This window comes from Podarcis gaigeae (genome assembly GCF_964106915.1).
Source record: "Podarcis gaigeae genome assembly, chromosome: 13".
NCBI lineage: Eukaryota > Metazoa > Chordata > Lepidosauria > Squamata > Lacertidae > Podarcis > Podarcis gaigeae.
Window position 1 is genome coordinate 33,772,727 of NC_139689.1, and position 22,599 is coordinate 33,795,325.

General features: G+C 45.6%; 1 protein-coding gene and 1 long non-coding RNA gene across 3 annotated transcripts in view; one reads left to right on the plus strand and one right to left on the minus strand.

Annotated features, from left to right (window-relative positions):
* The window catches only part of SP6 (Sp6 transcription factor), a 99,164-nt gene that overhangs the window by 38,793 nt on the left and 37,772 nt on the right, over positions 1-22,599 (minus strand). The window lies entirely within an intron of this gene.
* The window catches only part of LOC310829872, a 102,229-nt gene continuing 97,017 nt past the window's right edge, over positions 17,388-22,599 (plus strand). Inside the window, exon 1 of the long non-coding RNA XR_014557390.1 lies at positions 17,388-17,462. This is a non-coding gene — a long non-coding RNA (uncharacterized lncRNA). The remainder of the gene's footprint in view (positions 17,463-22,599) is intronic.

Consider the following 22,599-nt stretch of genomic DNA (forward strand, 5'->3'; position numbering starts at 1 on the left):
TGCATCCTCCAGATGTTGTTGGAATCCAGCTCCAGCCAGTATGTCCAGTGGCCAAGGATGATGGGAACTGTAGTCCAGCAATTTCTGGAGGGCCATGGATTCTCCACCCCAGGTCTGCACTGACTGGCAGCAGTATTCTGATGTTTTTCAGGCAGGACAACTCTTCCCTGCACACAACAGGGAGTGAATCTGGGACCCTCTGCAGGCAAAGCCACATAATCTGCTGCCAAAGCTGTGTCCCTGTTCCACTGAGTCCGCTCTGCTGAGATTAAGCTTGCTGAAGGTGTTGCAAGGATAGTCTCCAGACTCCTTCAGAAAAGCGAATTCCATCAGTATTCCACCAGCCAAATATCCAGCTTTCCACAATCTACCCTCTAGAGAGCATGATGCAAAATCAGCTTCTATCCCATCTTCAAAGATGCAGTATTGAGCAGAGATTGTCCTCAACTGCTCCTCACATCCAAAGCGTTGGGACTCAGACATCAGAAACTCTAACTTAAAAGTCATGCCTTGGCTAGGAGTAATAGAATTGTAGAGTTGGAAGTGATTGAGGTCCTGTCTGGGTGGCCTTGGGTAAGTCACTCACTTCAGCTGACCATCAACGAAATGGGACTAATAGTGACCTATTCCAGAGGGTGATTATGAAGATCAGGTTGAAAATAGTAATACAAGGACTGCAAAACAGTACAGTGGTACCTTGGATTACAGACATTTCAGGTTACAGACGCTTCAGGTTACAGACTCCGCTAACCCAGAAATAGTACCTCGGGTTAAGAACTTTGCTTCAGGATGAGAACAGAAATCGTGCTCCTGCGGTGCGGTGGCAGCAGGAGGCCCCACTAGCTAAAGTGGTGCTTCAGGTTAAGAACAGTTCAGGTTAAGAACGGACCTCCGGAACAAATTAAGTACTTAACTCAAGGTACCACTGTATTCTGAATGCAGCTTGCTGAAATTCCAGAGTTCCTGGTTCCCCCTGCAGTGGAATTTAAGCAGATGTGCATGAGCTGCACAGATTTTTTAATAAACCTCTGCATAGCAGCACCCTAGCTGGATACAAAACTGCACCAAAACCCCACCATGGCTAGGTTTGTCCTTCGCATTGGAGAACCACTCACAAAGAGTGCATTCTGTCCTTTCAGGCTGCAACATTCCAGTGCTTCTAAGTGCACACAAGAAATTATTATTATTTATATGCATTGCATTTTTACCACACCTTTCGTCCAAATACTTTAAAGTTGCATACATGGTTCTTACACATACAGACAACATTTTATCCTCACAATCATCTTGTGCTGCAGGTTTGTGTTCAGAATGGTCAGACAGTAAGCTTCATAACTCATCTGGGTCTCCCTGGGTCTTGAAGCACAACTGCACCACACTGAGATTGAGGTCATGTTCATACCATACATGGAAGCACTTTATGACATCCCCCAAAGGATCATGGGGCAGTTCCCAGGATTCACTACAACTGTTGAAGACTGTTTTGAAGATATGGTGTGGATACAACCTGATGAACTCTTTAGGCTGCAGATTTACATTTTTTAAGCTGAGTACAGCCAGATATTTTAAGAACTGGTGCTGAAAAAACAGCTGCACTTGATGGGAGTCTGTGGCTGTGTACGCAGGCTGTGTAAGCAGGCTGTGTACGCATAACAGGCTGTTCTTTTCTCAGTTTGGTTCAAAGCCCATTTGAGGAAAAACACATCAAAATACAGTATTTCATAATAAGTGACAGGACATATATGGACTGAGGTTTACAACATGAGTACAGGGGTACCTCAGGTTACAGACACTTCAGGTTACAGACTCCACTAATCCAGAAATAGTACCTCGGGTTAAGAACTTTGCTTCAAGATGAGAACAGAAATCGTGCGGTGGCGGTGCGGCGGCAGGAGGCCCCATTAGTGAAAGTGGTACCTCAGGTTAAGAACAGTTTCAGGTTAAGAACGGACCTCCAGAACGAATTATGTTCTTAACCCGAGGTACCACTGTACACCACTTCCCAAACCAGCCATGGGAGAACACTGGATGCAGAGTAAACAGGAGTGTGTACCCAGTCTCTCTCTCTCTCTCTCTTGCTTTGCACAGTGAATGTGAGGATACTCTCCATTTGATTGAGGGCCATTAGTGCTTCCACAGATGGCGGCTGTTATGTTAATGGACTGCCTTGTTGTTGCAAATATATATTGCTCTTGCTTTCATTTGAAGTTTGAATTACATATGTGCAGTTGAAACAAAATATTGCACCCATTCAAAATCGGTCAAAACTTCAGAATTCAGAGCTAGAATTATAAACTTATGCACCATTTTTAAACTTTTGGAATTAAACTTCCCCTGGCCGCCCAATTAATTTCAATGCCATTATTATCCGCGAGACATCTGTTATGCTACCATGGTCTTGATTCAATAAAAGTCACTTGAAAACTTCTATACTTCCTAAATCCAATGGACTAGTCACCAGCTGCTGGGGTTCTGCCCAATTTTGTTGAGCTTCTTCGGGAAAAAAATCGCAAAAAATGCCGTTTTGGAGCTATTTTTAAGGGAAATCGCCAAAAACTGCACTGCCAACATGAGTGGGCTACCATACGTCTGGATTTTCCCAGACATTTCCTAAAACTGATTTTCGCCCGGACACTGCTGCCGACTGCTGTATTCCAGATCTGTCCGGGAATTCCCCGACGTATAGCAACCCTGTATTAGCCCCAGCCAGCATGTCCAATGGCCAGGGATATAGCGAGTATACAGGATCAATCCCTGAGAGTATGATCAATATTAAATAGCTACAGATTGAAAAATAGGTTCCACAGGAAGCATCGTTCAGAGGTGGTGGGAAGTGAGGACGACGCTTTATCCCGTAAATCTACAGATCCCATCCCAAATATTATTTTTTTACCCTGAGGCCCTACTGTGAAACTCATGGAACTTTTTTTAACAGGAGCATGTGCCTGCAATGCCCCCCCCCCTTTCCCAAGGCCATGGTTCCCTGGGGACAGGTAGGGGCTTGCCCCCAGCTCAGGATCATCTCCCGGAAGAGAACGGGTATCGTATCTTTGCTCACAGGCCTAGCTAGTGCCGAGACCACACAGGTGGAGTAAATAAAGTTAATGCCGTAGAATTACCGTTGGGGCATTTCCTCGCTGAGGAGCGTCTGAAGCACCGAGCTGTGCCTTGAAATTACTGCTAATTATAGAGGCCATTTGCATAAATTACAAGGAGAGAGGCAGTTGCCGCCAATCCTTTCCATACACTTAGGAAGAGAGTTCCGCTTGTTGGATGGCGACAAAGAGGGAAAGGGCGGTGGGGTGGAAAGGAAGATAGCCTGATGAGGAGGATGGATTCGGGAGGAAGAGGGGAGAGTGGGGGGGGGTAGGGGGAGAGAGAGATGTTAGAGAGATGAAAGATCCTAGATTTGCACTAGAGGCTAAATAGATGTTGGAAAGAGGCCTGACATTTTGCAGAATTAGCTGGGGAAACCCCACTTTGTGCATCCAAAAGTTGGATTTTCATAATCTGAAATACGAGTTTTAAATTAAGAGCCAGCTTTTCAAGGAGCTGCATGGGGGTGGGGGGAATTTCTGTTGCTGTGTGTTCAGTTTTGCCTGTGAATACTCAAATGACAGTGGCCTACCTTACGGAAATGTTGAAAGCATTCCTAAGAGAATGCACACAGGAGGCTGTGAGCAGTTGCGACTACTAGAAATTCTTATGCTCAGAGACAGCTCCCTCTTTTATGCTCCTTTTCGCCATGGGACCTGCACTGCCCAAGAGCAGGTTAAAATTGGTGGTGGCTCTTGAATTGGCTGTAATTCCATGTTCTCACTGCTCAAATAGACTGCCCCTGCTCAGAAGCTACCGTGCCACAATTCTTCTGGCTGCTGCAGTCTAGATTCCCTTCTCCAGTTCTGTTCTCCGTCAGCAATATTCAGATATTGTATGTGTTTTCCTGAGTGAGGCTCTGGCGAGGAAACAATGATGCCACTCTGCCTGGCCTGCTGCCCTCACTAAGCTTCTGAGTGAGCTGAGATCTCACTTTACATTTGCTTATGTACATAATAAAACTAAAACAAGTGCCTCTGAGAGAATTAATAAAAATGGTGGCTAGCTGGGGTTTCACCAGCACTGCGCTTTGTAGTATGACCATTCACCCTATAGGCAAAGTTGTTGTTGTTGTTCAGTTGTTTAAAAGCGGGGAAAGGGCAGATCTGGGGCCTGGTCCAAAAGCTTATAGGAACAGGCCCCTGGCCCCTGGGACATACCTCACAACACCCCAGGGGGATATCCTCTAACTACAGCTAAAGAAATGTTATCATTGCCAATATGTTAAGGTGATTTCCTTTTTCTTCACCTGGCTTCGGGAGTTTTATCAGTTGCTATTTTTGTTGATTCTGGATTATTATTTATGAGGCTGGTATTTTTGGTAGCTGTTTAATGTATTTAGTGGGTTTGGTTTTATTGTATGTATGTTTTTATTGTTCCAAGTAGTATGTAAGGTTTTATAAATAAATAAGCAAGCAAGTAAGTAAATGTTGGCCCAATTATTCTTTGTCTCAAAAATGCTACATGAGGAAAACTGCCATGGGGTTATTTGTAACAGGACAGTTGCATGTGGGAAAAGGAGTAAGGGCATCCACTCACCCCAATTACTTCTGCATTCTCTGTTGTTTATTAAAAAGCAAATTTACAATCTGAAAAAGACCTACTGGGTCTATAGTTATATAATCTGTACCGTTCGGCCCCTAAGCAAGGCTGGTCCAAGTTATTTTGACACCCAAAGTAGAAAATCCTCACAACAGCTTTCACTTCCCTCTTATTAACATGGGAATTCTGTTCAGAAAGGGTACCTCACATAAGACTTTATCTCTAGGCTATAGGAGGGAATGCCATCGTTAGAAATAGTATTCATGGTGGCATGCACTTGGAAACAGCCCATAGCAAATATTCTTTTAGGATAACCTGGTGCAATTTGTACCTCAGAGTTTGCGTGATGCCTAAATTTGGGAGGGAATTTCCTCCTCATCCGATTAGTCAGGCAAATGGGACTACAGCCGAGTGACATGGCGCGAACTATGAATAACCAAAGTCGTCTCCAGTTTTGTTCCTGGCATACCCAGTTTAAAGGCGTAGATCTTGAAGAGACTCAACTGCTACCCGGCAAGAGTAGACAGTTTTGGACTGGGAAAACCAGTGGTACGATGCAGTATAATATCACTTCATAACACTTGAATGTTTCCTACCTGACTCATGAAGTGCGTGATTTGGTTCACTCACTTTCCTGAGTCACCTGGAGCTATTCTGTTCTGCAGGCACTTTTCTTACAGAGCACCTGCTCTCTCTGCTTGTGGCGCAGAGTGGCCTGGATTGCATGGGCAAATCTGGGCAGAGCAGTTCTTAATTTATTAAGGAAGAGTGATGCCAGGGCTCACATCTGCAGAGAAACCCCTCATAAGCCAACTGACTGTCCTTGAAGCCCTTTCCCCTAATGCGCTATCTGTGAGGGCTCTCTGTAGTTACTTATGGGTGGGGGGTGGGGAATCTACACACGAAAGATTTAATTATTTCATTTGTCCCTGGAACGCATGCTTGGAGGTGACTCCAGGTGATTTGGCTGGTAGATGGGTGCTGGTGGTCAGATGGTTTCAAATTGTTGTAAGCTGCCATGGGATCTTGGGGTGAAGGGCAGGCAATACAGTGGTAAAGGTAAAGGTACCCCTGCCCGTACGGGCCAGTCGTGTCCGACTCTAGGGTTGCGTGCTCATCTCGCTTTAGAGGTCGTGAGCCGGCGCCGTCCGAGGACACTTCCGGGTCACGTGGCCAGCGTGAAGAAGCTGCAGCTGGCGAGCCAGCACCAGCGCAGCACACGGAAACACCGTTTACCTTCCCGCTATAAAATGGTACCTATTTATCTACTTGCACTTAAGAGTGCTTTCGAACTGCTAGGTGGGCAGGAGCTGGGACCGAACGACGGGAGCTCACCCCGCCGCGGGGATTCGAACCACCAACCATACGATCGGCAAGTCCTAGGCACTGAGGTTTTACCCACAGCGCCACCCGCGTCCCTCAATACAGTGGTACCTCGGGTTAAGTACTTAATTCGTTCCGGAGGTCCGTACTTAACCTGAAACTGTTCTTAACCTGAAGCACCACTTTAGCTAATGGGGCCTCCTGCTGCTGTACCACTGTAAACTGAAATTAAACAACAACAACATCAGTTTATTCTCTTCTCTCACATGAATCTGCTGGGACACTAAAATGATTCTCACAAGTCCTTCTTTGGGGTCCCCACCACCACTGCCTTTAAAACAGGGCTTTTCCAGTTGTGGTACCCCAATTCTGAAATGTCTTCCATGGAGACAGGGGATTATGGAGGGCTCCACTGGCTGAGGGAACCCTAGGCATAAATGTCCTTTAGCAGTCCCCTTCTTAAGTGGGTGGGTTTACTTGGCAGTGATGGTGAGAGCAGCCGTTGGCCACTTGAGTTTCACACAATGCCCTGTTATCAGCAGTATTGTGGGGAATTAAAATGGCGGCCTACAGACCCAGATACCAGGGCAGGTGTTAGTACCACTGGGTCCTACCCAAGGGTGCTGGAGTCTTTTTCATGCCAAGGTAAGGCCTTATTACAGTGGTACCTCGGGTTACATACGCTTCAGGTTACATACGCTTCAGGTTACAGACTCCGCTAACCCAGAAATAGTACCTCAGGTTAAGAACTTTGCTTCAGGATGAGAACAGAAATCGCGTGGCAGCAGCGGGAGGCCCCATTAGCTAAAGTGGTACCTCAGGTTAAGAACAGTTTCAGGTTAAGTACAGACCTCCGGAATGAATTAAGTACGTAATCTGAGGTACCACTGTACATGCCAAAGCTTTTTAAATGTTGACTTTTTATACAGTTTTAAACCTGGCATTGTCTTCTCCTGCTGCTTCTGTTTTACGTGGGGTTTGTGTCCAGTTATTTATTTTTACCTGTTAGCCGCTCTGCAGTATTTTAACCTGGGTGTGTATGAGTAAACAGAGGCTGTGTGCAAGTGGGTTTTACAGGCCCAATTTTCCTGTACATCTTTTGTCCACACTTAGAATCATAAAATTGTAGAGTTGGAAGGGACCCAGAGAATCATGTAGTCCAACCCCCTTCAATGAAGGAATATGCAGCTGAACCATACGGGGATTAAACCTGCAACCTTGGCATTATCAGCCTCATGCTTTAACCAACTGAAAGTGCTTTCAGTTTAAAACTATCTCAATGTTTCCTGTCTATGCCAGCAAGCAGTGCTTGATGGAATGTAGTTGCACTATGTGGCGTTGTCTCCTCCATTAATACTTCCCCATCTGTCTGACATTCCAGACACCTGAGATCCACTGTGGGCTTGTGCCCAGGTGTCTACCTATCCACATACACCTTTAAAAAAATATCAATGCATTAGTGCAATAATGAAACTTTACCAAAGCCCAAGCTTCAGGCATGTTTCACAGTGGGCAAAATGGCCAGTTTTTACTTTTTGCAATAGATTTTTTTTTTTACCAAATTCGCGCAAAACAGCAGTTTCAAAACCGAAAACATATTTGTGCATTGTGCTTGGCCCCATCAGCTAAACAGCTAGCAGCCCACAAAGGAGTGCCTTGCCAGAGCAAAGAACAGCTGGGCAGGTGGAGACACAGGCTCCTCTGATCTCCATGCATCCGCCCAACACAGAAAGCCACAGTGATTTTGGAGAAGGACCTAAACAGTACATTTCAAATGCACACACACAAGCACACATGGCCAAGGCAGGATGGGGCAAGCAATCTGGAGGAGAGGGGTGTGGAGACAGTTTGTCTTCTTTTGGTTCCCCCCACTACCCCCATACCTGCTTTGGCCTATTTAATATTTATTTTTGATACAGCCATTGTGTGCAACAGAAGTTCCGCACCAAACAGCTATTTTAAAAAATTACAAAAACCATACAAATGTGCCTTCAGCAACCACTGGTGGAAATAGGCAATCTGTATCTTTACCTATGGGTAACAAAATTGTTAGTTTGCATTCAGGTGATGAGCAAATGGAAGTAGGGTGTGTTGCGATGGACAGCACACAGCAAAGCACCACCTTTGGGGGGAAATAGCCCCCCTACCCAATGCGCTCTAGTGCATCCATACCTAGGTAATGTGCGATTTTAGGTCACATTCCTCCCCATACTGTGTTATCTGTGGATTGCGCAAATCAGAATTAAATGGGAATAAAGTGTGCGCTGCCACTTGGACGATGTTGTGCGGACACAGTGAAAAAACATGCTCACATGAAGACGCATCAAATCCACCTTAAACTGGTGTTGTGTACACCCCCAGAAGTCACTTAAATAAATACATCCATGTTATGAGTCTATAAAGAAACAAAAAATAACTTTTCGGTAGGTCAGAACAGGCCAGAAAAAAGCGCAGAGGTCTTTCCTCTCTCCGTTTTTTTTTGGGGGTGGGTGGGTGTCAGGGTATCTGCTATCAGGGACAGTTCACTTTTCTTACAACAAAAATTGTTCCTCAGCTAGGAAAGTCACCATCACTCGCTTGAAACAAATCCTCCACTTTGATTCTGACTCCATCTAATTTTCGTAGCATGTTTAAAGAAATGCCGTGTGAGGCCTGGACTTTCTGGTCCACTCACTTCCTTACTTTCCTTGATCTCTGCAGGCCTTGTTTCAAAATAAAATAAAATAAAATATCCAAACTCCCTCCCCCTGCAAGCTTTTCTGCCTGACAGCAGGAAAGACCTACACTCAGCACCCGGCTAAGGCTTTCGGTCCCGGAGACAGTGCGTCCGTCGGTGGGTTTTTGATGTCTGCAGTTCAGAATCCGCCCTTCCAGGTGGCTCAAAAGCATCTCTGTGGCTCAGACACATAGACTCGCGTCTGCATCTCCCACCCCTACCTCAAATCCCTTCTTCCTCCTCCTCCTCCGCTGCCTTAAGACTTTGCTTCCTTCCTCCCAGGGATCTGTAATTTGTTCTCTCTTCCCTCTCCCCCCGCCCTCTTTTTTCCCTTCACTAGGTAACAGTGCTGCAAAAGGCAAATCTGCCAAATCGTTAAATCACCAGTTTATAAATCCAGATCTACTTCTCTGTCACCCTTGGTTCCTACTTTCTATCATCTAGCTTCCTTCTGCTCCACTCTACTTTTTTAAAAAAACTGAAATGGTTGCTGTGTTAACTGAGGTTTCCTAAACACAGCACCGGCTCTGCCATTAAGGAAGGTGAGGCAGCTGCCCAGTAAGCAGGGTGCACCATGCAGCCGGCCCTGTGTCCCCAGTCTAGCTTGCAGGAGACACAGTTTCATTGCTAGTATTCAGTTGCCTGACTGGTCGTCTTTAGGTGTGGAATGGGAGAGGCACCATCTTGTCCTTTGCCTCAGGCAGCAAAATGTCTTGGGACAGCCCTGCCAAAACACTGCTACTGATGATTCATAAGAACATAAGAACCAGGCCAACGGCCCACCTAGTCAAGCCTCCTGTTCTCGCTGAGGCCAACCAGATGAATCTGGCAAGCAGGATCTGAGCACAAAAGCAGTTTCCAGCAATTGGCATTCTGAAGGATACTGCCTCTGACCTTGGAGGCAGACATTCAGATAGCCTTTGCAACAGCTGAGCTACAAAGCAGAGTGCTTCTTGCAATGCTGTGGCTCAGGAACGGGGAACCTGTGGGCCTTTGAATGTTGCTGAACTACAGCTCCCACAATTCCTGTCCATTGATCATGCTGAATGGGGTTGATGGGAGCTGGAGTCCTATGGAGGGCCATAGGCTCCCGGCCACTGCTGTGGCATGATTGCAAATTCCTTGAGATATGCATTGTGGGAACTGAGCTGCTAGATCTCAGCACAGGTCTCTGAGCTTTTCTTAGTACAAGCTAGGCAAGGTCCGGAGCTTCTGGCAATACTTCAACTCTTCTCCTAGCTAATTAACATTAGCTGAAGGATGGTGTCAGGAATCGCAGGTGCTCTTTCAAAAACATTTCCCGCAACTCCACACATCTGAGGAGGGAAATAGCAGGGCTTCGTGAATCACGGGAAATTGTGAAACAATCACTGTAGATTAATATCTGGATTTTAAAAGTGTTTAAACCTGCATGTGGTTTTGATTAAAAAAATAATAAGCCCTGCCTCCATCTCTCTTCAGTTTCCAGCCCAGCGAACAGTGGTCCATTAAACCTGGCCAGTAAGGAGCTAGAAAGCCCAGGCACACACTCTCACACAGGTGTCTGTCTGGCCAGAGGCAGGAAGGTCCAGAGGGTTCCCTTTTATAGATTGATTGGGAGGGTGCAAGAATCTTTTCCACATTATATCCCCCATGCAGACTTGGCTGGTCTCTTTATTGTGAGTGGACCCAGGGCCAAAACTGAGCTGGCAAATTAGACATGAAGTGATTCACACAATTTGTAATTGCCTGAATGTTTCTTAAAAGTGAACAGCAGCTGCATTGGCTCCTGACAGCATGGAGAGTTTAAACCAGGAAAGGGGAACTCTGCCCAGATGCTGAGGTCCAGTGCCAAGGGCCTTCTGGTGGTTCTCTCACTGAGAGAAGCAAAGCTACAGGGAACCAGGCAGAGGGCCTTCTCGGTAGTGGTGCCCGCCCTGTGGAACGCCCTCCCATCAGATGCCAAAGAGATAAACAACTAGAAAACATCTGAAGGCAGCCCTGTTCAGGGTAGTTTTTAATGTGTGACATTTTGATGTATTTTTAATCTTTGTTGGAAGCAGCCCAGAGTGGCTGGGGAAACCCATCCAGATGGGCGGGGTATAAATAATAAGTTATTATTATTATTATTATTATTTGGGCCAGGGGGTGAATGTGGCTCTGTTTGGTCCTTGGGACTCTCCTGAGATCACACATCCTGCCCAGGCCTCACACCCTTTTCTTAGGCCACACCCCTCACTAGCCCTGCTCCACACCCTGTTCAAGAGCTTGTGCCAGACTGGAAAGTATTATTGAACTGTGATAATGCCTCTTACATGCCTGGAAGGAGGGCAGACTTCACAGTAGGCTGGAATGCAGCTTTCCAAACAAAGGGAACAGTCAGATCTGCTGCTCCGCTTGTGGCATATGTTGTGGTTAGTCTGTGGCAGGGGTGGGTAACCTGTGACCCTCCAGATGTTCTTGACCACATCTCCCATCATCCCTAATCTCTGCTGCCTGGGGCTGATGGGAATCCAGCTCTGTCTGTAAGACCACAGATTACCTTTCCCTGGTCTGTGAGGAGCTGATGGGTGGATCATAGCTTTCCCTTTGGTGGTACAGATAGGTGGATTAATCAGAGCTCTGTGTATGTCACAATTCTGAAGGTGTACAGGCGAACTTGTGGCACTGAGTGCAGAATTCTGCTTTCTAGCCGTCTCCATTTTGATTTGAAAACAATTAAAAGCAAGTTTCTAGGCCTTATGGCTGCAAAGAAATGATTGAAAGTGAGCTCGGAGGTGTGGTTGGGGGTGGAGCTTCAGTGTCCTACATAGCTCTTTGATCCTTGCCGCCATGACTATTAAATGGAGAATTACTTACGCAAAATAGTTTTAAGTTGTTGAATAAAGTATGTAGACGGCCAACAGCATGTGAAGGTTCTGCCAAAACTTCAGCACCAGCTGCCTATAAGTTACCTGACCAGTTTCAAAGTTCTTGTATTAATATGCAAAGCTCTGAACAACTTTGGCTTACCCATATCAGTGTTTAGGTTATCCAGACGAGTGCTGTTAGTTGTCAACTGTGTGACAGAGGTCTGGCAGGCCTTAACTAGAAGTAGACTTAATGTTGCTGGTCAGATCCTGTGGAATTCTCTTCCAGCAGAGATTTGGCATATATCGTAGCGGCCAGTGCTTTTTTTCCTTAAAAAATGTTTAGGGGTACTCTCATTTTCCTACTCATATTGAAATACTGCCTCTCAATAAGCCAAACTGAGATTCACAAAATGTTTAAGGGTATGTGTCGCCCTGCGTACCCCCAGAAAAAAGCACTTCTCGCAGCTAACTTTCATTTGTCTCTTGAAGAGATTTTTATGCCATGCCATAGGCCTATTCACTTGTGTAATCCCCTTGCCCCTGCAAGAAAAGCTGGCCATTTTAATGATTATTTCGATGACATTTTCACGTCTCATTCTATTTGTATACATTGCTGCACACTGATATTTTCTTTGAGTCGGCGGTTTGTAAATATCTGCTATAAGTTAGTAAATAAAATACAATAAATTATGCCCATCTCAGAAAGATAGCCGAACTTAGCTTTCCTTGGTACTGGACTTAGATCACAGGGATTCAGAATTTTAATTATTTTAGTGTGGAAAATGCACAGCTTGCTGACTGAAATTCAATGGTGAGGCCACCACTACTAGCTCGAATATGGGTGTCTAGCTGTTAGATACCAAACAGGGCTCAATTCATTGCTTTTTTGCTTGTATGTGTGTATATTTTAGTTAAGCCAAGCCCATCTATAAATCACTCATTTATGGAGTTCCTCACCCACAGAACAGGGTGGAGCGGTGTAAAAGAGATGGCTGCGGAGACGAGCTGGTTTGCTCATGCCTTGTTCCTTTTGGAGCCGGGCACGCTTGTGTGACAGAGCAAAAATGGCAATGAGTTCAGGTCAAGGTCAAAGGGATTCCAGAATGAGATGGTTCTGCAAAGGGTTTTGTTGCCATAGCAATTTCTCTCTCCAAACAAAGGACCCATTTCAGTGATCCTACACAGCCCTGTATGCTTCACCCAGCAAGGCAGAAAGGCTACGTCACAAAATACAGTGTAGAAACCGGGAGATGCTTCCATTTGACCCTTCTGCACTGCCACACAGTGTGCAAAGTTAAAGTAGAGCCATTAACCCTTGACAAAAGGCATTAATAAACTGAATACACTTTATTAATAATCTTAATCAGCAAATAAATTAGCCAATGCTTTAATTGATGGTTAAAGTATCACTATCTGGACAGGGATAGCCTAACTTCTGTTGTCTGTGCTCTGGTAACCTGTAGGTTAGATTACTGCACGTCCTCTCACCCCTTTTGGTGCCACTGTACTGCAAGATGGCAAAGGCTTCACCGGGGCCCTGACAAGGGACTGACCCAGTGGTTTTGCCTACATCATAGCAATTGTCACAACTGGTTAGGCATTGGGGCAATCCTCGTTTTTTGGATGGAGGCAAGGTTGTAGTCTCTGCCTGCCCCTCCAAATGCTGGGGTATCCCGTTAAATGTATCCAGGGGGGAGTGGCCATGTCCGTGTGCCCAGGGGGGGGGTGTCCCCAAATGGTGGTCCCTGCGGAGTCACCCTATTTTATATAAGTCTTGGGAACCCCCATCTGGGTTGACCATGCGTCACTTCCAGAGGACTGGCTGGAAGTATTTTGATTGCCCCATGCCCAAGCTAAACCTCTTTCATCTGTATTCAATACCGTTGTGGCATGTTTGACCCAAAAACCAGCCTCATTGGTCTCTTATTTGCATGGGGTGGGGTAGAGGAACCCAATGCCTGGTCTTGCAATGCTTTAGAAAAACAACTGCCTCTGAAGATGGTTCGGAAGTTGGTGCAGAATTCAGCAGCCAGGTTGCTCACCAGGGCAAGACAGTTTGAACTTATAACACCAATTCTAGCCTGTTTGCACTGGCTGCCAGTTAGTTTTCTAGCCCAATTCAAATTCCTGGTTTTCACCTAAAAAGCCTTAAACAGCTCAGGACCACAATACCTCAAGGTTTCACCAGATGTACCAACCCGGACTCTGTGATCATCATCTGAGACCCTTGTTTGTGTGCCGCCTCCACAAGAGGTCTGGAGGGTGGCAACACAAGAATGGGACTTTTCTGCAGTGGCTCCCCACTTGTTCTCCCCAGGGAGGCTCACCTGGCACCTTCATTACGTATCTTGAGACATCAGGCAAAAACATTTCTCCCAGACCTTTGGCTTATTAAACAATCTACAGTATAGCCTTTTAAACTGTGTGTGTGCTGGTGGAGTTATTGTTTTTGTTTTTTATCATGCTATATATTCTTGTGTTTTTATATTGTAAACTGCCCTGTGAACTTCAGATGGAAGACAGTATAGAAATGTGAAGAAGAAGAAGAAGAAGAAGAAGAAGAAGAAGAAGAAGAAGAAGAAGAAGAAGAAGAAGAAGGGTAGAGTGAAGGGCACAACGCCAAGCAGGTTACACAGATGTGGCATCCATTCCTCTCTGTGTTGCATTTTCTGGGGACGAAATGGGGAAATGGCTTCTGTGTCTACTACTTTGCATCCAAAGTGGCAGACTTTTTGCATTTTACTGCAAATTTATCCTAATAAACAAATTTCTTTATGAAGTTTTGACTGACGTGTGAATTTTTGCAAGCAATTTCTCCTAATATAGTGCATTTTTGTACACTATTTTAACTGCCCTTTGAACCACCCTAAGACCTTCAGGTATAGGGCAGTATATAAATGCAACCAACCAACCAACCAACCAACCAACCAACCAACCAATCAATCAATCAATCAGGCTATCTAGATTTTTATCTAGATAGTAAACTCTCCCGTAATATATGCATTTTTTGTAAACAGTGGTTGAAGAACTGCATTGCAATATTCTAATATGTGCGAATTTCAAAGGATAGCTGTGCTTGGTTTACAATATTGTTTTGGAAAGCATGAATTCCATAGATTCAGCTACTTTATAGCAAAAAAAAATGCTTACTAATGGTCACATACAGTTTTCCATGACATTTACGGCTTTTTCAAAGTGTAGCTGTGGAGACTGTAATATAGACAGGAAAACTGGATGAGGGAGGGGCTTCTCAGTGCTTCCCGTTCCAGTATTTCTCTGTTAAAAATCTCTCAGTTTCTCTCCCGCACCCCTTTTACATGTACCCTGAAAGGGATACAACTCTTAGCAGAAAATGATCTGTACTTTTGCTGCTACTGGTGGTGGTGAAGTGGTACAGTTAGATCATTTTACATTCTGGACTTAATGGTCTGAAAACCTCCCTCCTCTTTAAATGGCTATGTACTTACTTCAAAATACAGCTAGACAACCCTGCTGCATTTTTAGGATCCTCCAGCTCATTCTGATAAGTGGCACCCTGGACATCTGTCCCCCAAACTATGTACCAAAAGTCCTACTGCTTCTTCAAAAGGAAGGAGAGGTTGTTTTTCCTCTGAAAGGAAATGAGTGTGTGCCAGCAGAAGAGTACAGTAACGCATTGATTCCTTTTTTTTTTAAACTACTTTGTGGATGGTCTCTAAGTCCTCCCTCCGACTTAAACAGCTCTCCCACACCACACCAGCATCATATCCTCTTCAGCATCACCCTGTTCTCACCTGTCCCCTGCTACTACCATTGATGATGCATCAAAGAGAAACTGACCAAGCAGGAGAAAATCTGCAGAACAGAAGCAGCAGGCTGGCAAACCATTAGGCATCCCATCTCATGGGCTTGCGGCTGCTCCCTTGCAAACATCTTCTTTATGTTAGAAGCCGTGCTATAGTGGAGCAGGAAGACTAGGAGAGCAAAGCTCTGGGGCTTTTTTCATAGCAAGGAGCGATTACAACATCTGCTGAAGCCGGTTTATGGCAGCATTGTAAGCTTGGGGTGGGGGTAGAGGACAGGTCTGGTCTGGCTCATGATCCCTTTGACAGATAGGTTAGGTTCGGGAAGTGACTGGCCTGAAGTCACCCTGTGAATTGCATGGCTGATCAGGAGATCTGTACCCAGGTTTCCCCAACCAGAGTCCAGCATGCTTGCTGTTCTATGACCGTCAGCTGATCCGAATAAAACAGGTATTCTGCTGTGTACTGTAGATGTGTATATCTGAATCTCCTTGGGGGCATGGCTATTGTGACTGTCATTATGATCTCCTGCACTTCAAATCTGACAGCAGCACCTCTGGTTACAAGGAGAACACATGGCTGGGAACACCATGTTTCTTGTGTAACATGTAATTCCACCCTGAGATATAGGTCACAAGTAAATGTATTCAATCTAGTTCCTAATACCACCTACTGCAGAAGCAAGATTATCCAACCACAAGACACAGACACACAGATTTCAGCCTCTGCTATCCAGCTCATGCCAATACACTGCAGAAATATACTTTCACAGTAAGTTGCACCAGCAGAGCATAGAGGCTCTGTATATACTCCTATTTACACTCTGCATCCAATGTGCTCCCACTGCTAGTTTGGGAAGCAACATTAGCCACAATCCAGCCTGTTGTTTCTTATGAAATACTGGGTTTAGATGCATTTCTCCTCAAACCAGCTTTGATCTGAATTGAGAAGAATAATACCCTGTGTTTTAAAGCTGGTAATACAGTATGTATACAGCCAAGGACTAGTGGGCTTGAAAAGATTAAATTCTAGGGGTCCTGGATTGGCCACTTTGTTAATGGGATGAAATATAACATATGTGTTGGTTTATTTAGATCTACCCTTTGCCCTGTTTCGTTGGAATTCAAAGTCTAGATATCCTTCTTTCCCTCATGTTTATCCTCCCCAAAATGCTATGAGTTAGACTTGGTTGAGCAGTACGGTGGGTTTTATGACTCAGTAGGGATTTAAACCAGGGTAAAGGTAAAGGTAAAGGTACCCCTGCCCGTACGGGCCAGTCTTGACAGACTCTGGGGTTGTGCGCCCATCTCACTTAAGAGGCCAGGGGCCAGCGCTGTCCGGAGACACTTCCGGGTCACATGGCCAGCGTGACAAAGCTGCATCTGGTGAGCCAGAGCTGCACACGGAAACACCGTTTACTTTCCCGCTGGTAAGCGGTCCCTATTTATCTACTTGCACCCAGAGGTGCTTTCGAACTGCTAGGTTGGCAGGCGCTGGGACCGAGCAGCGGGAGCGCACCCCGCCGCAGGGATTTGAACCGCCGACCTTTCAATCGGCAAGTCCTAGGCGCTGAGGCTTTAACCCACAGCGCCACCTGCGTCCCTTAAACCAGGGTACCATATATTTAAACCTGATACCTTTTCTATAGCACCACTCTGGCCAAAGCGGTTTGAGCAAAGAGTCACTGAGCTAAGAGCAGTGGAAGACAATGGATTCCAGTGCCTAGAACAAAAGGCAATGTACCTTAACCACCCATCTATTCAAAATAAATTTAAAACAGCCCGGAATGCATGTCACTGTTGAGGCCTCCCATCCTATCATTGGCTGCAGTGGCTGTTTTGGAATGATCCTGAACAGTCAAACTACCCAGCGGGAAATGGTTAGCTGTATTAACGGAACACTGACAAACATTGCAGTTTCATCTAGGTGACTGGAAGGCTTTAAGGTGGGTGCAGAGCAGGGGCAGGGGCCTAGAGACAAAAGCAGCTCTATGCTGTAGGGAAAAAGAGGACAGTAAAAACAGTGGCGTAGCGTGGGGGGTGAGGGGCGGCCGGCCGCACCGGGCGCAACATCTGGGGGTTAGGGTTAGGGGGCGCAATCCACGGGTTAGGGGGCGCAAATTACTTGCCTTGCCCCGGGTGCTGACAACCCACGCTACGCCACTGAGTAAAAGTAGTTCTAAGCAAGCAAGATGAATGTAAAGTGGGTGGGTGGAAGGCTTCCTGTCATGACATCACAGGCGAAGGAAGAAACCGTGTTGGGTAATCAGCTGAAAAGCAGGTGCATGAGAAACAGGGTAAAGGAATCAAGAATCTGAGGTGAAGAGGCTTGGGGAAAACCTCCAACGGGACCCAGGAACAGGAGAGGCCATATGTTATGACTTGGGAGGACTTTGGACCAACGAGGCACAGCAACAAACCAAAGAAGACAAGATGTATGCCCAAATGCACATAATAATTTGAACTTATCATCTCAGCTTGAGCATTTTAACTGCCAAATTGCCAGCATTTCCCCCACTTAAGAGTTCAGATGGCAATGCTGACAGCAGGATATTCCCTGGCAGTGTTTTTTGCGAACACTGACAAGAAAGGCCATCCACAAAACTGGTAAGCTTAAAAACCAGTAGCAGCCAAAACAATGAGGAAGCAGATCATCTCTAAAGAGAACAGATCTGCCACACAAAGCAGTTGATGGAGTCAGGCTTGTTCTTGAAATCTAATTCTTCCTAAACACACGCATATGCACACACACACACTTCCAGTCAGAGCCACCACAACTGTTTTTACTGCCTGCTTGGAAATAGTTTAAGGTCTGTAAGTGAAACTTCTCAGCAAACATGGGTGCCAGTCTGGCTTGCTTTCCCTTCTTCAGCCACCGCTGCTCCTCCTCTCCCAGAACTGCTTCCATGCAGCTGCTTCTCAAACAGTAATTAGAAAAAAAGGGGGGCAGAGAAGAAGGAAAGGGAGGGAAAGAGAGAGGGAGAGGGAGAGGGAGATCTCCTATTCCCGCAGGGCAGAGCACATCAAACAAACTCGAGCTGGCTCTTGTGAAACTGACGGCAATTTCCTCTTCTGTCATAAAACAAATTGTTGTTTGTCAGGAAAGCAGGTCAGCCATGGAGCGCCATGTGTGTGTGTTTGCCCTGCAGCCTGGATGTACTGTGAAGGGGCTCCATGCAGGAGGGAGACATGGAGGTTGACCAGCAAAGGCTCGACAGAAGCTAAAAGGGTCTGACTCTCACCGTTTGGTTCAATTGTCCATTATGAGCACTTTTGGGTATGCTAAAACAGCCAGGTTGGTTTGGGGGCCTAGAGAACCCTGCTGAGGCTGTGTATACGCTACATAATTAAGGTACATTTGAAGCACATTATTTTTCTCAAATAATTCTGGGCACTGTAGTTTATCCTTCACAGAGTTACAATTCTCAGCAATCCTTAATAAACTACAGTGCCCAGAATTCTTTGAAGGAGCAGATGTGCCTTAAAGGTAGTCTAAGACTTAAAGCAGTTTTGGTGCCTGAGGAGGAAAATATATTTCTAGCACATGAACATGTGGTTACACACACACACACCCCTTCTGCACAAGCTTCTTTTAAATAAACAGAAGCTGTGCAAGAGCATCACCACAGGAAGACAAACCATTGGGCAGGTGAACATTCTCTTTAGTTATATTCCATTTGTCTGTGCCCAACTCTCCCAGCCTTATCTTCATTCTCAAAAAAGCCACAACACCCAGCCAGACTGCTGTGAAGACAAAGTGAGGCAACAGGTAAATGCAAGCTAAGCTTCAATAATAACACCAGGTATTTATCTAACATTCATATCACTTCACACTTATTGTCTCAGTAATCCTTACAACTCTGTAAGTTATTATTATTTTTAGACCCATGTTGCAGATTGGATTGGGGAGGGTGGTGTCTTGCCTAAGGTCACACAGTGAATTTGTGACACGGGTGGCATTTCAATCATCAAGGACATTAAAAATAAAAAAGGTCTTGCCAATGTAGCAAACATGCCTCCTCATTTGCCCTTGTTGTTACGCTGCCATGGTCTTTAACTGAAGCCTACATATGATTTTGTATCCTATTCTTTAATAACTTCAGAGTTGGTTTGTGTGCTTTCCCACTCCATCCTGCCCTGTTTTATTATGGCTTTTGCCAGTTCATCTCTGCCAAAATTGTATAGCATTTATAATCGCTGAGGCTCCAAAAAGGCTCTGGGATCTGACCTTTAAGAAAAAACCCAGCCTCTCCTAACATTTTTTAAAGTAGTTGACAGCCCTGAATAATTCATGTCTGATTTTTAATTATACCCGCTTCCTTTCCCTCCCTATCTTAATCAGAAAGCATGTATTGTCATCTAGGGAGGGGAGAACCTGTTTGACCAAATTTAGAACCTATTGAGGGGAAATTTCCATGATTTTGAAGACAAATAAAAAAAATTGTGATAGTTTAACAGAAACGTGAGTTTCTAGCTAGCACATGCCCCAAGTTTCATCTTTTGTGGGACATTATTTCAGTGCACTAACGTGAAACAGTCACACAATATTTTGCAAACAAAGCCTTCATGTCCAAAAATGCGTCATGTAAGGCCACTCCTGAACTTGACTTTTGAGAGGGGCATGTTTAGTATGCCCAAACCCTGCACTCTGTTCTGGTCTGTCACTTATATAGCTGGCAAATGCGGAAGAAAGTGGGATCAACAAGGACTGCTCTGTGCACACATGACTCAAGGTGCAAATGTTGCATCAGAAAAGGTTAAGAGATATTTGGAAACCATTGAAGGTAGCAGAGAGATCTGACCTTTGAGACACAAGTCACCTGCAACTTCTATAGAAGCCCCACCAAAATCAACGGATGCCACACAATTGTACAGTCATACCTTCGTGTCGCTCTCTTTTATTTTAATGAGGCTTGTGCAGGAGAATTTCACAACGGATTATCGCACGGATTAACTGGTGAGAGAGGGTGCCGTTTGTATTTTCCAAAAGGTCTTGGGCCAGGCTGGCAGATTTGGCACAGGTGACTGACTCTCCAGTGTAAATTTGTACTTTTCCCCCAGGTGATTCCTCCTAGTGTCCTCCATTGCTATTTGATAACTGTCGTCTGTTGTGCCAGTAGCAGTGTACGCAACCAGACCCATAGTCTCTTCCATTAAACTCGCTAACACACACACAGGAAGTGAGAAAGAGAGGGAACGAGTATGGGGATGGCAGAAAGAGAGCAGGGAGAAGGGGGTGGCAAGAGAGAGAGAGAGAGAGAGAGAGAGAGAGAGAGATTGAAGATGTAAGGGGGGGAAGGCAGATAGAGAATGTTCCCACCCATTGTTGGCATGCAGCCCTCCCACCACTGCCATTACTCCTTAAGGATCGTGCCCCTTGACAGAAAAAGTTCCCTTCCTGTATTAAAGCAACAGCTCTTTAACTGAGCTAGCCATTGGCCACAGGGATGTGGCTGGCTTTTTTTTCCCTGTCTGAACACACACACACACACAAATATGTCGTTCACTGAACACAAAAATTAATGTACCAGTGTTCTCCCATCTTAAGTGTTTGGAGGGTATGATACAGACATATTTAAAACAAATCTTCTGCACATCCATCCTGGTTTGCCTGGGTGCATTGGCCTCTTACATATTTATATATGTAAGATGCAAAGGGAAACATGGGGCCTTGCCCTCCTAAAAATAAATGGCAAAACAGGTTTGTTTCATGGGCAGGATCAAAGGGAGCAGAATTTGTGAATGAGCCAACTGAAGCAACGTCACAACCACCTGGGGGGAGAATGACACCACCAGAGTAGGATTAGTTCTGCGAAAATTACACCTCCAGTAGGTTATGAGGCCTTAAAAATGAGGCTTGGAAGCCACTTTCTAATTCTTCGAAGAAACCATTAGCAGTGCCTGATGTGGTTGTTTTTTTTACAACTCAGATAAGGAGATCAGCTTTCCCCTTAGAATGGCAGTGTAATGAGACCCATTAAAAGTGGGCTTTGAGCATGTTTATTTGCTCCTCCCACAGTTATATTTTTTTCAGCTGTGCAGAGTTAATGTAAGGATGGCTAGCTCATTTCCACTTAGAAGCTCACCCCTGTGCCATATGATAGGCAGAAATTTAGCCAGGATGTGGCGGTTTTTTTACATCAGCTGCAGTAATGCTCACTGTTAGGTCCAATTTTTGGCTCTGGGTAGCTGTGCCAACCTAGCAGTTCGAAAGCACATCAAAGTGCAAGTAGATAAATAGGTACCACTCCAGCGGGAAGGTAAACGGCGTTTCCGTGCACTGCTCTAGTTCGCCAGAAGTGGCTGAGTCATGTTGGCCACATGACCCGGAAGCTGTACGCCGGCTCCCTCGGCCAATAAAGCGAGATGAGCGCCGCAACCCCAGAGTCAGCCACGACTGGACCTAATGGTCAGGGGTCCCTTTACCTTTACTAGCTGTGCCTGAATCTAAGCTGAGTGAATGAGTTGTCCAGCCCAAGGTCCTTGAAACTTGCTGAGAGCTAAAGTGACGCACAAAGTGTAGCCACTGATCCTACTTTACAGAAGAGGGTCCTGGGGGGCAGGCGCAATATTCACATGGCCACACTAAACACAGGTCCAGATTCCCAGTGTTTATACCAGAAATAGCTCACCAATCACAAGGGCTAATATTGCACAGACCTATTCCTAAGGAGGCTTAAAGGCTTGAGCGCAGACACCTCACTAGGCTAAGTCCCAATCTAATTCCACAAGGTTCTTAATTAAAGTCCTAGAGTCCCTGACACTCTCTCTTATCAATATCACACCTATTCCATGGCCAGTTCCTAGCTTCGAGTGCTAAGCCTTTATAAGCTAAAATAGTATTCCACTCTGCAGGTATGTGGTTGTAGCCTCTTGGTGGCCAGGCAAACACACACTGCACATGATCAAAGGGCTGTTGTTGCGGGCCCTGGAGGTCTAAGCTGGCTGAGGGGGTGGTCTGTCAGGGGGCTGCCGGACTTACATTGTCATGCCAAGTACACTATGCGGCTCCCAACTGACTGGGGACTCCCGCCCTGGGCCTCAGACAAGCTTTGTATGGGCCTGCCTTGGACTCTCTGGCCAGGGCTAGGTCAATGAATCATTCTGATGACATACAGTGCTTGTAGTCTACCACCCCCCTCCACATTTCCCCTCCCAGTGGAGTCAGACAGTGAGAAACACACACATACTCAGATCAGATTCACTCTACACAGTCTGTTCTATTCCCAACTCTCCTTTCTCCCCAAACCTGTCAGGCCTGCTGTCCTTCCTCCAGAACTTGCCAGGCCACCTAACAGCTGCAACACTTG